A 14,576-nucleotide genomic window follows, 5' to 3' on the forward strand; every position below is an offset into this window, starting at 1 on the left:
CTGCAGAGGGCTGACCAGGCCAGTCTGAAAACAGTAGTATGGGGGCTTCCCTGGTGGCGCAGTGGTTGAGAGTCCGCCTGCCGATGCAGGGGACACGGGTTCGTGCCCCGGTCTGGGAAGATCCCACGTGCTGCGGAGCGGCTGGGCCCGTGAGCCATGGCCGCTGAGCCTACGTGTCCAGAGCCTGTGCTCCGCCATGGGAGAGGCCACAACAGTGAGAGGCCTGCGTACCGCAAAAAAAAAAAAAAAAAGAACAGTAGTATGGGCAAACTCTGCCCATGACACGGATTCCTTCTAAATGCAGTGATCAATTAATTGCTATGACCAGGCCCCCAAGAAGCTGCTGGGACAGGAGGCAAGCTGCACAGACTTACTGCAGAGCCGGGATTGAGGGTAAAGTTAGGAAGGGCTGCCTCATTCTTGGGCAGGACCAACCCAAGCTGTGTTCACAGTCTGATTCCCAACTGCTTGTTCAGAGATAGTAAATAACAGTAGCAATTGTTAATATTATTATTATTATTACTGAGGTTTACAATATGACAGACTCCATTCTAAATGCTGTATCTGGATCATCTCATCTAATCCTTACAGTAGCCCTATGAGGTAGATATTATTTTCCCTTTTTACAGATGAGAAACAGAGGCATAGAGATGTTAAATAATGTGCCTGAGGTCACAGAGCTGGTAAGTGGTACAGCTGGGATCAGAACCCAGACAGTCTGAGACCAGAGCCCATGCTCTTAAGCACCATGCTCCACTTCCCTCCTAAAAGACCCACTCATTCAGCAAATAATAATAGTTACTGTCTGCTGAGCACTTTCTATGAGTCCGGTTCCATACCAGTGGTTCTCAACTAGGGCAATTTTGCCCCCCAGGGAATATGTGGCGATCTCTGGGAACATTTTTGAGTATCACCACTGTGATGAGGTGTACCGTGACATTGAGTGTGTAAAGGACAGGGATGCTGCTAAACATCCTACAATGCCCAGCACAACACAGAATTATCCAGCCCAAAATAGTGCCAAGGCTGGGAAATTCTGCTCTATCCTAAACACTGTACATTTTTTGCTTTAATCATCATAATAATCCTGTGAAACCGTTGCTGTTATTCCCATTTTACAGGTGAAAAAACTAAGGTTTAGACTGAGATTAAATAATTTCTCCAAAGTCACATAACAAGTGGATGAGGAGATAATTCAAACCAAGATCTGCTGGATTCCTAAACACTTTCTGCATCCAGGCACTGTGCTATTTGATTTATGTATTGTATAAAGTTTCCTATGGCTACTATCAAAAACTACACAAACTTGGTGGCTTAAAACAACAGAAATGTATTCTCTCAGGGTTCTGGAGACCAGACATCTGAAATCAGTGTCCCTGGGCCAAAATCAAGTTGTCAGCAGGGTCACACTCCTTCCAGAGGCTCTAGGAGAGAATCCACAAGTCAGCATTCCTTGGCTTGTGGCCACATCATTCCAATCTTCAAGGCCAGCATCTTCGAATCTCTCTTTCCTCCATCTTCACATCACCTTCTCCTTTGTGTGTGGTCAAATCTCCCTCTGTCTCCCTCTAATAAGGACACATGTGATTATAGTTAGAGCTTGCTCAGGTAATTCAAAATAGTCTCCCCAGCTCAAGATCTTTTACTTAATCATAACTGCAAAGATCCTTTTTCCAAACAGTTTAAAATTTACAGGTTCCAGGGATTATGGTCTAATATCTTTGGAGGCCATTATTCAGCCCACTTCACATATATCTTCCCAACACTGCTCATAGTTTTATTATGCCTATTTTACAGATATACCCGGCTCTGAGGGGCATGATCTGAGCTTTGGATGTGTATGGTCAAATCTATGACCCCGATCAGAGGAACCAAAAGCCCGTTCAGGAACAACCCCACACTCACCACACACATACAAGCACACACAAACATAGATTGATCCGACAGATTTGGCCTTACAATAATTACTTCTAAATTCAGAAAATATTTTTTAACTGTAAATTACACTGCTTTTTTAAAGTTGCTAGAGAAGACTACTTTTTAATCCACCTCTGTAGTCTTTATTTGCAAAGTGAAGACGTTCTTATAATGCAAATAACTGCTCCCTAGTCTAGCTGTAACTTAACGCTGACTTTTTAATGAGCTTTTTTTAAAGTCAGGGACTCCACTGGTACTATAATATACTAATACCTAATATCTGTTCTACCTTTTTGTTTAACACTTCATATTGACCAAGGGACTTTGGTCTATATTAGCTCCTATGCTCTACATGCTAAGTCAGGGGCAGTGCGGGTGCCCGATGTGATAAGTGAAACAGGACAGGTAAAGTAAACATCAGTGACTATTCCATTTCATCAGGCAGTTTCCAGATAGCTCCAAGGGAGAGTTCTCAGAACATTCCTTCTTGTTCTACCTTCAGAAGATTAAGATTTGGACTCATTAAAACACAGATAACCACACCTCACCGAAGAAGATATACAGATGGCAAACGGGCATGTGAAAAGATGCTCTACATCACATGCCATCAGGGAAGTGTAAATTAAAACAATAATGAGACAATACTACATACCTATTAGAATGGCCAATACCTGGAACACTGACAACATCAAATGCTGGCGAGAATGTAAAAATAACAGGAACTCTCTCATTCACTGCTGGTGGGAATGCAAAGTGGTACAGCCACTTTGGAAGACAGCTTGGCAGTTTCTTACAAAACTAAACATACTCTTACCATATGATCCAGCAATCGCGCTCCTTGGTATTTACACAAATGAGTTGAAAACTTACGTCCACACAAAAACCTGTACACTGTTTATAGCACTGTAAAGCTGTTTATTTATAATTGTCAAAACTTGGAAGCAACAAAAATGCCCTTCAGTAGGTGAATGGATAACTAACCTGTAGTACATCTAGACAATGGAATATTATTCAATGCTTAAAAAAAAAGGAGCTGGGCTTCCCTGGTGGCGCAGTGGTTGAGAGTCTGCCTGCCGATGCAGGGGACACGGGTTCGTGCCCCAGTCCGGGAAGATCCCACATGCTGCGGAGCAGCTGGGCCTGTGAGCCATGGCCGTTGAGCCTGCGCGTCCAGAGCCTGTGCTCCGCAATGGGAGAGGCCACAACAGTGAGAGGCCCACATACCGCAAAAAAAAAAAAAAAAAAAAGGAGCTATCAAGCTATGAAAGGACATGGAGGAATCTTAACTGTATATTACTAAGTTGAAGAGACAATCTGAAGAGGCTGCATACTGTATGATTCAAACTCTATGACATTCTGGGAAAGGCAAAACTATGGAGACAGTAAAAAGATCATTAGTGGTCTGGAGTTGGGGGAAGGAGGGATAAATTGGCAGAGCACAGAGAATTTTTAAGGCAGTGAAAACACTCTGTATGATACTATACAGATGGATACATGTCATTATACATTTGTCCAAACCCATAGAATATACAACACCAGGAATGAACCCTGATGTAAACTATGGACTTTGGGTGATGATGATGTGTCGACATAGGTTCGTCAGTTGTGACACATGTATCACTCTGCTGGGGATGTAGATAATGGGAACTCTCCGTATCTTCCTCTCAATTTTGCTGTGAACCTAAAGCTGCTCTAAAAAAAAATTAAGTCCCTCTTAAAACACACACAGGGGACCTAGGAACCTCTCTGGTGTTCATGAGACCCTTTCATTTATTTATTCATGGGCCAATGTTAGTTGAGAGCCTGTGTGCCAGGCACTACGGAGACACAATGGGGGGCAAAACCACATCTAGTCCCTGCTTTGGTGCTGCTCATGCCTGAGTGGGAGGAGTAGACCCCGCACAATGAGGACCAGGAAGAAAAGGAATGTGGCTCCGTGAAAATGGTGGCCCCTAGAGCTGACCTTCCTTTAAGACTTAGTCCAGGTACCACTGATTCCACAGGCTCCCATGGGCCTCATTCTCTGAATTCCAGCAGTCTGGCAAGGCAGCACCCCGCCATCCTCCCATAACGCAGTAGGTCACAGCCCTCTTCTCCAACACTTTCAAACCTGGGAGCCGGTGTCAAATCAAAACAGAGTGAAATCACTTAAAATGAAGTGTCCCTTAAACATTTTATTTTTATGTAAATCACATAAATATCCCTCCATTCTTTTACTGTGGAGTCAAGGCTGTGCTTGTAGATCTGCCCTTGGGAGTTATGAGTCCTCTTTCTCACAGGAAGCATGTCCGTAATTTATCCCTGAGGATTTCCAGTCTCCATTTCTTTAAAGTGAGGGGAAGTGGTAAAGACGCTTGGGAGGCAATCTGAGTTCAGAATCCTGGCTCTTCAGTATCTTTCCCCCTATCTTTTTCTCTCATCTACATCTAAATTTTTTTTTGTATGATCTGCCTTTATTAAATCCTTCCAAAGCATTTAGGTTAATTTTCCAAAAAACCCTTTTGCACTCAGATTTTACTAGTTTACATGATATTAATTAAATTACGTTAAGTGCAATAACAAATCACAATCAGGTTTGGGAACAACTGATTCTGGGTAAAAAATACAGGTCGGGACTTCCCTGGTGGTCCAGTGGTTAAGAATCCTCCTTCCAATGCAGGGGACAAGGGTTTGATCCCTGGTCGGGGAACTAAGATCCCACATGCCGTGGGGCAACTAAGCCCGCGCGCTCTAGAGCCCACATGCCACAACTGGAGAGAAGCCCACGCACCACAACGAAAGATCCTGCATGCCACAACGAAGATCCTGCGTGTGCAACTAAGACCTGATGCAGCCAAATAAATAAATAAATATTCTTTAAAAACACAAAAAACATGTCAAGTATGGAGGCAAACGTGTGCAGGGTTCTGGTGGGTTCTGGGTGGTTACACTTTACAGAGGACACGAGACTTCCCTGGTGGGCCAATGGTTAAGACCACTGCGGGGGGTGCAGGTTCGATCCCTGGTCGAAAATGTTTTATGGAGGGCATGGGGAGTGAAGGTGAGTTAGGTGAGTGGGCTAAGCAGAGGATGGTAAGAGGGCCTCTACAGATCCTTGGCTTGAGAGCATACCCGAAGAAGTCATGGGTCCAAGCCAGTGTAGCTGGAGCATCAGGGCCGGCAGGCCCCACGGAAGGCTCTCCCAAGGTGTTTCGGAGGCTGGGGGTTAACTAAACTGGATAAAATCAGGAGACCAGAGCTGGTGGGAGGGAAGTGGGGCAGGGTGCCCTTCTGCAGCTGTCACTCAGGCCTCCAAAAGTCCACTGGCAACTCCCAAGATGATCAAAACTAAATTACTGAGTGCTTGTTCTTTGTCTTTGAGACTTGCTCTAACCATAAAAGAAAAAGCCACTTACTGTCCATCTCACGGCAAAAAAAACCTCCCTGCTCTACTCCCGCGACTGGGCAGAAAGAGGAAGAGTGCTCCTGTTTTGTACCCCTGGCTCCCTGCTGGTCAGGCCGGTTGCACAAGCCTTGGATCAGGAGAGTCCAAAGAGCTGGAATGAAGTGGCAGCCCTACCACTCCGGAGCCAGGGAACTAGGCTGGTCTCTCCTCACTGTTCCCAGGATAGGGATAGTACTTCACTCAGGAAGCCCCTAGGGATCACTTGCACTATCTCCCTGGCATCTCAACAGTAGTAAGCATCCCCCCCGGGCTGGGCTGAGGTTAGTTGGAGGCGTCCCTGTCTCTCTGACTGCAGGATCAACAGGTGCCTCTGTTTTACTCAGAGGACAATCATTTAGCATGTTGTTTTTATATTTGTGTCAACACAAACTTAGTATGGAGTAGAATGAGAAATCCTCATGATGATTTAAGAGGACACCAGACTTCAGATTTTAAAGCTGCACACAAGCCACACGGGGCTACACCACAGACCCCTGAGAACAAATCACCACCCTCTGCCATCCTGCGCTTGGGGTGTTAGGGGCACATCCTGGGGAATGGCTGAGACAAGCTGAATCATGTGAATACACTCAGCAAACGACTAAGCGCTAGCAAACAGAGGAGGTTATTCTTATTCATATTCTTTTATTGTGTGTTAGTCTAGGGTCCCCAGCTAGATGGAAAGTTCTCAAGGTCAGAAACCATCTTTTTTTTCCCTCAAGCTCCCTCTCCCTTTCTTCCCTCTCAGCCTGGCCCTGAGCATACCACAGGGCTCCGTAAGTACAGGGACAGTGAGGGCAATGAGGAGACCTTAAGTTTTAGGTCAAAGTCACCTGGGTGTGAATAAGTTTCCACTGAAATTGATGGGAGTCTTCACAGAGCCCCCTCCCCAAGCCCCAGAGAGAGCCTTGGGGTCGCTTATTGAAATCATCATCCTCTATGAAGGGTCTGACTCAAGACTGACTCCTAGGCTTTCTGTGTTGCAGAAGAAATCTGAGAAGGGGGCAGAAAGACAGCCCAGAGAGGCCCTGGGAGATGGGGTAGATGGGAAGAGAGAGATCAAGTCAACCTGCAGAAAGAGAAGGAAAAATATCCATTTGCCCTCCAAGGGTTCACCTGTTCCCTGCAGTGGAGGCCTCGTGGGGAGATCCGTGCCCTGCCCTGGTCAGCAGCTGTTGGGGGCTGAGAGATAAGGGATGTGTATCATGGCAGGTCTCCGAGGGCCACAGAGGATGAACGTGGTCGTGCAGTGGGCGTGACCAGTATGTCCAGGAAGAGGCAGCGACCACAATGTCAGAGGGAGGTTATCAAGAACACCTGTGTTTGAGGGCCACTCTAAGTTGATGTGACATGTGGATAACCGTGTCTGGATGGCGACCACAGGCCACTCCTGACAACCACAGGCTTGGAAGGAAAGAAGGGAAAGAAGCGGGAAGGACAGAACCCCCAGGAGGAGGCGCATCTGCCACCCCCAGGACAGGGCAGGTGATGTGAAAGCGAGTAGGAGAGTTCAGCACAGGGAACTATATTCAGTCTCCTGTAATAAACCATAATAGAAAAGAATATGAAAAAGGAAAAAATATATATATATGTGTAACGGAATCACTTTTCTCTACACCTGAAACTAACACAACATTGTAAATCAACTATACTTCAATATAAATAAATAGATAGATAGATAAAAGAGGAAGTAGGAGAGGGACAAGTCAACCCCCAAATCATCTTCCCTCCAGCCCTTAGCCAGTGGGGTGGACCCACTCAAGGTAACAAAAAGAAAAAGGCTGGAGCAGCCCAGGAGACACAGGACACAGCCACCTCCTCAAAAAACCAGCCACCGTGGTCCTTCCACAGAGGCATCTGGGACGTTACACAGTCACAAGGAGACTGTCTACAGTTCGCTCAAGTTCTGCAAGAAGAGATCCATCAGGTTGCTTGCATGTCCTGGCTATTGTAAACAGTGCTGCAATGAACATTGGGGTGCATATACTCTTTCGAATTATGGTTTTCTCAGGATATATGCCCAGGAGTGGGATTGCTGGACCATATGGTAGCTCTATTTTTAGTTTTTTAAGGAATTTCCTTCCTGTTCTCCATAGTGGCTGCACCAATTTACACTCCCACCAACAGGGAAGTCTACTCAATACTCTGTAATGACCTGTATGGGAAAAGAATCTAAAGAAGAGTGGCTATATGTATATGTATAACTGATTCACTTTGCTGTACAGAAGAAACTAACACAACATTGTAAATCAACTATATTCCAATAAAATTTTTTTAAAAAGAGAAATCCATCAGGGTTGGCTCTTTCTTAGGAACGTCAAAGCCAAACAGTGTCCCCAGCACATGATACAGAGGTGACATCATGTCTAAGGTGGTGGAAAGAGCAACCCAGATACAATCAGGGAGACACGGTGACGAGGGCTGGAGATCTCGGTACTGTGACATCTGAGACCAAGGACACAGTGACCTCTGATGCCAGAACAGGAAGCTGCAAAGGGGATCAGGACTCAAGCATTTGTCCCTAAAGAACACTTTCCAGCTCTTTCATCCCAGCTTAACTAAATAACAAGAGAAGCCTGCAATCTCAGAATGGGATGCTGTGTTCTGTTTGAAATCCCATGCTCCGCAGCCTAGTATGACCTTGGAGTGGATTCTGTGACGTCAGCCGTGTCTGAGACCCCAGTGTCCAGTGAAGCGGAGCTCACCTCACACCCCGGCTCGGCAGAACCACGTGAGTGTCCCTAGCCTCAACTCCTTTCTGGCTTTGGCTCCCCAGGGCTAGGGCTGAAGTCACAGTCTGAAGGTTAGGGACTACCACCACTACCCCTCCTCTTCCTCCTCTTCCTTTCCTTCCCCTTGAATGTCCCTGAACCTAGATATTCAGTCCAGTCCACAGATTAGCAAGAACAAAACTCATGTTCATTCCCTCAGTATATTCAGGGTAGGAAGGAAAGACCAGCAGCCTTTGCTGGCAATAGAATAAGAAAGTCTATCTAGACAGCTGCTCCTCCAATACAGCAGTCACGAGCCATAAATGGCTATTTAAATTTAAATGAGTTTAAAAAGTTTAATATTCAACCCCTCATCGACATGAGCCACATTTCAAGTGTTCAAGAGCCACATGTGGCTACTAGTCATTGAGCTGGACAGTGTGGAACACAGACTGGAACATTTCCATCATCATAGAAGGTTCTATCAGCCAGCAGTTCCACTCCTACGTTTATACCCTAGAGAAACCTTCACATATGTGTCCCAGGAGAAACCGCAAGAATCTTTATAACAAAATAATCTATAATAGCAACACACTAGAAACAGCTTCAATGTTCATCTTATGCACAGACTATATGGACTACAATGGAAATTAATAACATCTTTACACATTTGTGTGGATAAATCTCACATAATGTTCAATTTAAAAAAGCAAGTCAGGGACTTCCCTGGTGGCACAGTGGTTAAGAGTCCACCTGCCAATGCTGGGGACATGGGTTCGATCCCTGGTCTGGGAAGATTCCACATACCATGGAACGACTAAACCCGTGTGCCACAACTACTGAGCCTGTGCTCTAGAGCCCGTGAGCCACAACTCCTGAAGCCTGCGTGCCTAGAGCCTGTGCTCCGCAAAAAAGAGAAGCCGCCGCGATGAGAAGCCCGCGCACCGCAACGAAGAGTAGCCCCCGCTCGCCGCAACTAGAGAAAGCCCGCACGCAGGAACAAAGACCCAACACAGCCAAAAATAAATAAACTTATTAAATAAATAAATAAATAAATAATAAAATAAAAGAGCAAGTCAGCCTTCCCTGGTGGCACAGTGGTTAAGAATCCACCTGCCAATGCAGGGGACACGGGTTCGAGCCTTGGTCCAGGATGATCCCACATGCCACGGAGCAACTAAGCCCGTGCGCCACAACTACTGAGCCCACGCACCTAGAGCCCGCGCTCTGCAACAAGAGAAGCCACCACAACGAGAAACCCGCGCACTGCAACGAAGAGAAGCCTCCGCTCACCGCAACTAGAGAAAGCCTGTGTGCAGTAACGAAGACCCAACACAGCCAAAAGTAAAAATAAATAAATTTATTTAAAAAAAAAAAAGCAAGTCTCCATCAACGGACAAATAGATAAACAAAATGTGACATATCCATACCATGAAATATTATTTCATGATAAAAGGAATGAAGTACTGATACATGCTGTGATATGGCTGAATCTTGAAAACATCACGCTAAGCGAAAGAAGCCAGTCACAAAAGACCACATATTATGAAAGGCCAGAATAGGCAAGTCCTATTTTTTCTGTCCTAGAGACAGGAAGTAGATTAGTGGTTGCTTAGAACTGAGGCTGGGGCTGGGGCTGGGGAGAAAGGAGAGTGATAACTAGAGTTTATTTTTGAGGTGATGAAAATGCTCTAAAATTGACTCTGGTGATGGATGCATATATCTGTGAATATACTAAAACCATTAAAATGTATACTTTAAATGGGTGAATTGTGTATATGGTATGTGAATTATGTCTCAATATGGCTGTCTTAAAATAAAATGAAGGGACTTCCCTGGTGGTCCAGTGGGTAAGACTCCGTGCTCCCGATGCAGGGGGCCTGGGTTCAATCCCTGGTCAGGGAACTAGATCCCACATGCATGCTGCAACTAAGAGTCTGCATGCCACAACTAAGAAGTCAACATGCCGCAACTAAAAGACCTCCGCATGCCACAACTAAAGATCCTGCATGCCACAAGGAAGATCCTGCGTGCCGCAACTAAGACCCAGCGCAGCCAAAACAAATATTTTAAAAATAAATAAAATAAAATGAAAAAGCAAGTCACAGAAGAATATATATGATATGATTCCATTTATGAAGCACATCAAAAACAAGACCAAACAATGTATTGTGTAGGTTACATATTTGGTAAAACTCTAGGGAGGGAAAACAAGGGGATGATAAACACAAAATCCAGGAGAATGGCTGCCTCTGGGGTGGGAAGGACAGAGGCGTGGTCATGGAGGTGGACCCAGAGGCCTCCAGTAGTGTTGGGAATGATTCTGTTTCTTCAGCAAGGTGGTGGGTCACAGGGGTGTAACTCTGACATGAGAATGTCTTACAATTGCTGTCAGCAGATGGCAATGATGACATAGTTGTCGTTGCCTGGAACATATCTTTTTTCTTTTTCAAATTTTAATTTTTCACCTGTGCCGTGCAGCATGGGGATCTCAGTTCTCTGACCAGGGATCAAACCCGTGCCCCTTGCAGTGGAAGCACAGAGTCTTAACCACTGGACCGCCAGGGGAGTCCCAATGCCTGGAACATACCTTAATACATTTTTTTCATTTATATTTTCCTTTTTAATGTATGCACAGTTACACAGGCCATAAAACTAAATCTGAAAGACCTCTTTCAGCGAGTATAAAATTTAAAAGTCTAAGTGATAAGAAGAGTACAAAACAGAGAAGAGAAGAGGGGAGAAAAAGCCAGCTGGGCTGGGTGAGAGTAGAGGGCCGGGAGCGGGTGTTGAACGCGGAGCCCAGGAGAACCTGGGATGGAATTAGGGAACCAAGAAAGGAGTCACTAGAGGTACAGCAGGGAATTACAAATTGGCCCCTCCTCAATGCCCCTCAAGAGATTTGAGTACAGGGTGCAATCCTCTTAAATTATTTATGGCCTGATGTTGTGATTCTTCACACAGGCCACAGCTTCAGGTCAGAACCGCAGGGGTCAAGGAGTCTACAGGGTTGCCATGGGTGGATGGCCTTAATTTAGCATTGATTCATTTCTATCTGCCTCTTTGCAACAAAAGCAGAAGAAAAAAGGACCAGAGGTGAAGCAAGCAAGTACATTTAATCTCCCTGAATCTCATTTTCTTCATCTAACAAATTGGGCTCCTGATGCCAGTGTCCAGGTGACCAGGTGTGAGGCTGCAAAAGATGAGAACACCGGTGAAGCACCAGCACAGTTGCCTGGGACCAAGTAAAGCTCCAGAGCTGCCTAATCCCTCCCCCATAAATACCTGTGGAATCATGTGACTGTTTCAAATGACTTAATAGGGGTAACAGTGCCCTGAAAGCAAACAACCTCTCTCAGCACACATTGTTACTGCTGTCTTTAATTTCACATGCTTTACAGGCCTGAACTTGATGAAGGAAATGTAATAACAGCTCCTCCAAGAAACTTCAGGTATTTTACGCCTTTCCCAAAGCTCTAATGCTGGGAAAGGGAGTTGGGCAGGGAGACATTTTTAGTCCGTCTCCCTTAAAGGTGCTGCAGAGAGAGGGAGGGATGACTCACTGTTCTCTAGCTCTACCTGAACCGCCAAGGCCCAGAGAGGAGGGACCAGCCTCGGGAGGGGCGGGGTTGAGGCTTCAGCCCACCTACTTGGACTCCTAAGTGAGCGCTCCTGGCGCCATTCAGCTGCGCCTGATGAGCTGATGAGGGGGGGCACCAGAGCTGTAGATACAGGGGTGTAACTGTTAGGAAACCAAGCCTATGGTCATCTGCCTCTCCACCTGCAGGGGCTGTTCTGTCAAGTGGGAAACCAGAACAGAACCTGGATGGGGCCCTGGCTGACCCAGCAGAGAAATTCTGTGGGAAAACTTCTCAGCCCAGCTGACTGCTCAGTTTACACTGACAGGTTGCATGAGCTGCTACTGGCCCCTAGACAGACACAGGGTTACCCCCACACGCACACTCTTTAAAAGTTACTCCCCCTCCCAGCCAGGCTCTGCTCCAAAGAAGCTCCTGATCACCTCTAGAACTTTCCCCAGGATCCAGGACAGGTGGGAAACAAGGTCTCAAGTTCATTTGCACCGGATGCATACAATGGGGGTATCTCTGCACAGGCTTTGAGAATCCCTTGTATTTCTTCCCCACCCACCGTCGAATCTTGCCCTTCTCCTCCCAGGAAAAGGATGCCTTTGTCCCCACGTGCCTGACAGCCTCTTTTTGTGCTTCCTAAGCATGAATTCCAGCTGTCACCGGGGGGAGTGCCACCTTATTTGAACCTGTCACTGTTTCCTGCTCATTCGCCTGCCTAACCACCTACACTCACCTGCTTTTTAAAAATGCGCTTAAAGAATGTCTCCACCAATTTCCTTTACTCCTTCCAACTGAACTTGTTTATTTGACTTATCTTTAAGAGCCTGGCGGCCCCAGAGTGAGGGCCTGGCCCAGGCCTGGCTCAACAGTATTCCAATTTGGGAGCTCCCTGGTGGCCTAGTGGTTAGGATTCTGGGCTTTCACTGCCCTGGCCTTGGGTTCAATCTCTGGTTGGGGAACTGAGATCCTACAAGCCACGTGGCACAGCCCCCAAAAAAGAGTATTCCAATCTGGTGCTTCTCTGCCCACCCATCTCCAGTGTTGCCCAGTCTGCAGTGCAGAGTGACGGTAAGCAGGTGGGTGGGCAGCCCTGACCCCTCGCCTTCTCTTCCCCACCAACCCGGAGTCCTTGCCGACACTGTCCCAGTAGGCACTGCACAGCCAGCCTTGCATGCTGATAGCACCCAGCTCCCAGAGCAGATACATCCTCTAACAAAATGTGAAGCAGAAACCGCACAACCCTTGCTCTGAAGGATTGCAGGGCCTAAGAAGGAAGATACATCTTGGCCTGTTAAGCTGCCATCCGTCAGCCAGAAGGCCCTGCACTGGGGGCTGGGGTTGAGAGTTCCAGGGAAGATTCTACCCTCGTCAAATTACACACCCGCTCCCCACCTCACCCCCAGGTTCCTGGGCCTCAAAGGGCCTCTGAAGTGCTGGCTCCAGACCCCCTGGAGACACTTCAGAGAGGATTACCAGGATTGTTCAAACAAGATGATGGATGTGAGCCTGCTCGAAAAGCAAAGGCCCCTCGCACAGGCAAACTGCTGGTATTAGGATTATTATGACTAGTATTAAGGTAAATGCTCTGCAGGCCTAAAAGCTAGCAAGGGAGAAGCAAAAATAGCCGATGCAATAAGCCCTAAAGTGTGCTGCCCTCTTCTGGAAGTCATAACACTACTGAAAACAGAAAAAGGGATTCTCGGAGCTGAAATGTACATGTCTCTGGCCCTCTGCAATTCACCATCTGCTATTCGCCCTCTTTAGGACGAGCTAATGGGGTCCAGTGCCAGAAGTGATCCTAGTACCCCCCACCTGGGCCCCTATGCTGAGCGGTGGGCGCAGCCAAAGCCAAGGCCCGGAGGCTACTTTCTACTTTTCAAAAACTTCTCTCAGCTAAGATCCTTCTGCAAAAGGCTGTCTGCTGCAGGTGGGACTTCTCCCGCCCTGGTGGTTGGGCGGTCATGAGCCTGGGATGCCTCAGAGATCCAGTGCAGCCACAGCCCAGGCCTGACTGTGGGACCGTGGCACTGTCCCCCACCTCAGGGTCTCACCCTCAGTGTCTCAGATCTGAAATGACAGCTCTTCCACCCTCCTCTGAGGACTGCCTTGAAGCCAAACGGGGCAGGTGTTCTAAATGCCTCCCACTCTTCTGAGCAACATCTGCAGAGTAATAAAAAACTGTTGGAATTACAGACTGTCCTCAGCCAGTTGTATGGAAGCAAGTGTGGGAAGAGCTTTGCCCTCAGCCTCCAGGCAAACCAGAGAGACAATCCTGGCCTTTGTGTGGCTGGGCCTCCTGGGAGGGGAGCGTGGGCACCAGCAGTGCTGGGGATGAACTCCAGCCCTGCTGAGTGGACCTTTCTCCTCCTCTTCACCCCCTCAAGGGGCCACGTGGTTGTAATGTGGGCCCCAACCTGAGGCAAAACAGGCTGAGCCTGGTGTAGGCCAACCTACAGGAACCCCGTTACAGTCACCAGCTTTGATGTAATTAGTGGAAACCAACCAGAGGCAGCTTTTCAAATTACTTATATTTGTTACAGGATTATTCAACTCGACAAAGATTACCCAGTATAAAATTATCTAAACTAACTCTTTTTATGTAAAACACACACCTTTCTTTGGAGTTGGGGTAAAAGGCCACATGTACCTTAACTTCTAGGTGGGTGTCTGGGATGGTGGGTCATCCCCTACCCCAAGCTGGTTGTAGGTTTTATGTGCCTGCAAATTAGGCAACCAAATATATTAATGTAGATAGGATAAGATGGCCTGCATATTAGGATGCTGGCAGCCCTCATGAGCTGGTACAGAGTCATAATTCATACACTGTACACAAATGGGCTTTAGTCTCCCTTAGCACAGAACCAAAATTCTAAGGGCAGTCCCATTAGTTCTTCTCAAATTGCCCCTTCCCAGCAAGTTCTTCAATGAGTGGGA

This window comes from Hyperoodon ampullatus, assembly GCF_949752795.1.
Source record: "Hyperoodon ampullatus genome assembly, chromosome: 2".
Lineage (NCBI taxonomy): Eukaryota > Metazoa > Chordata > Mammalia > Artiodactyla > Ziphiidae > Hyperoodon > Hyperoodon ampullatus.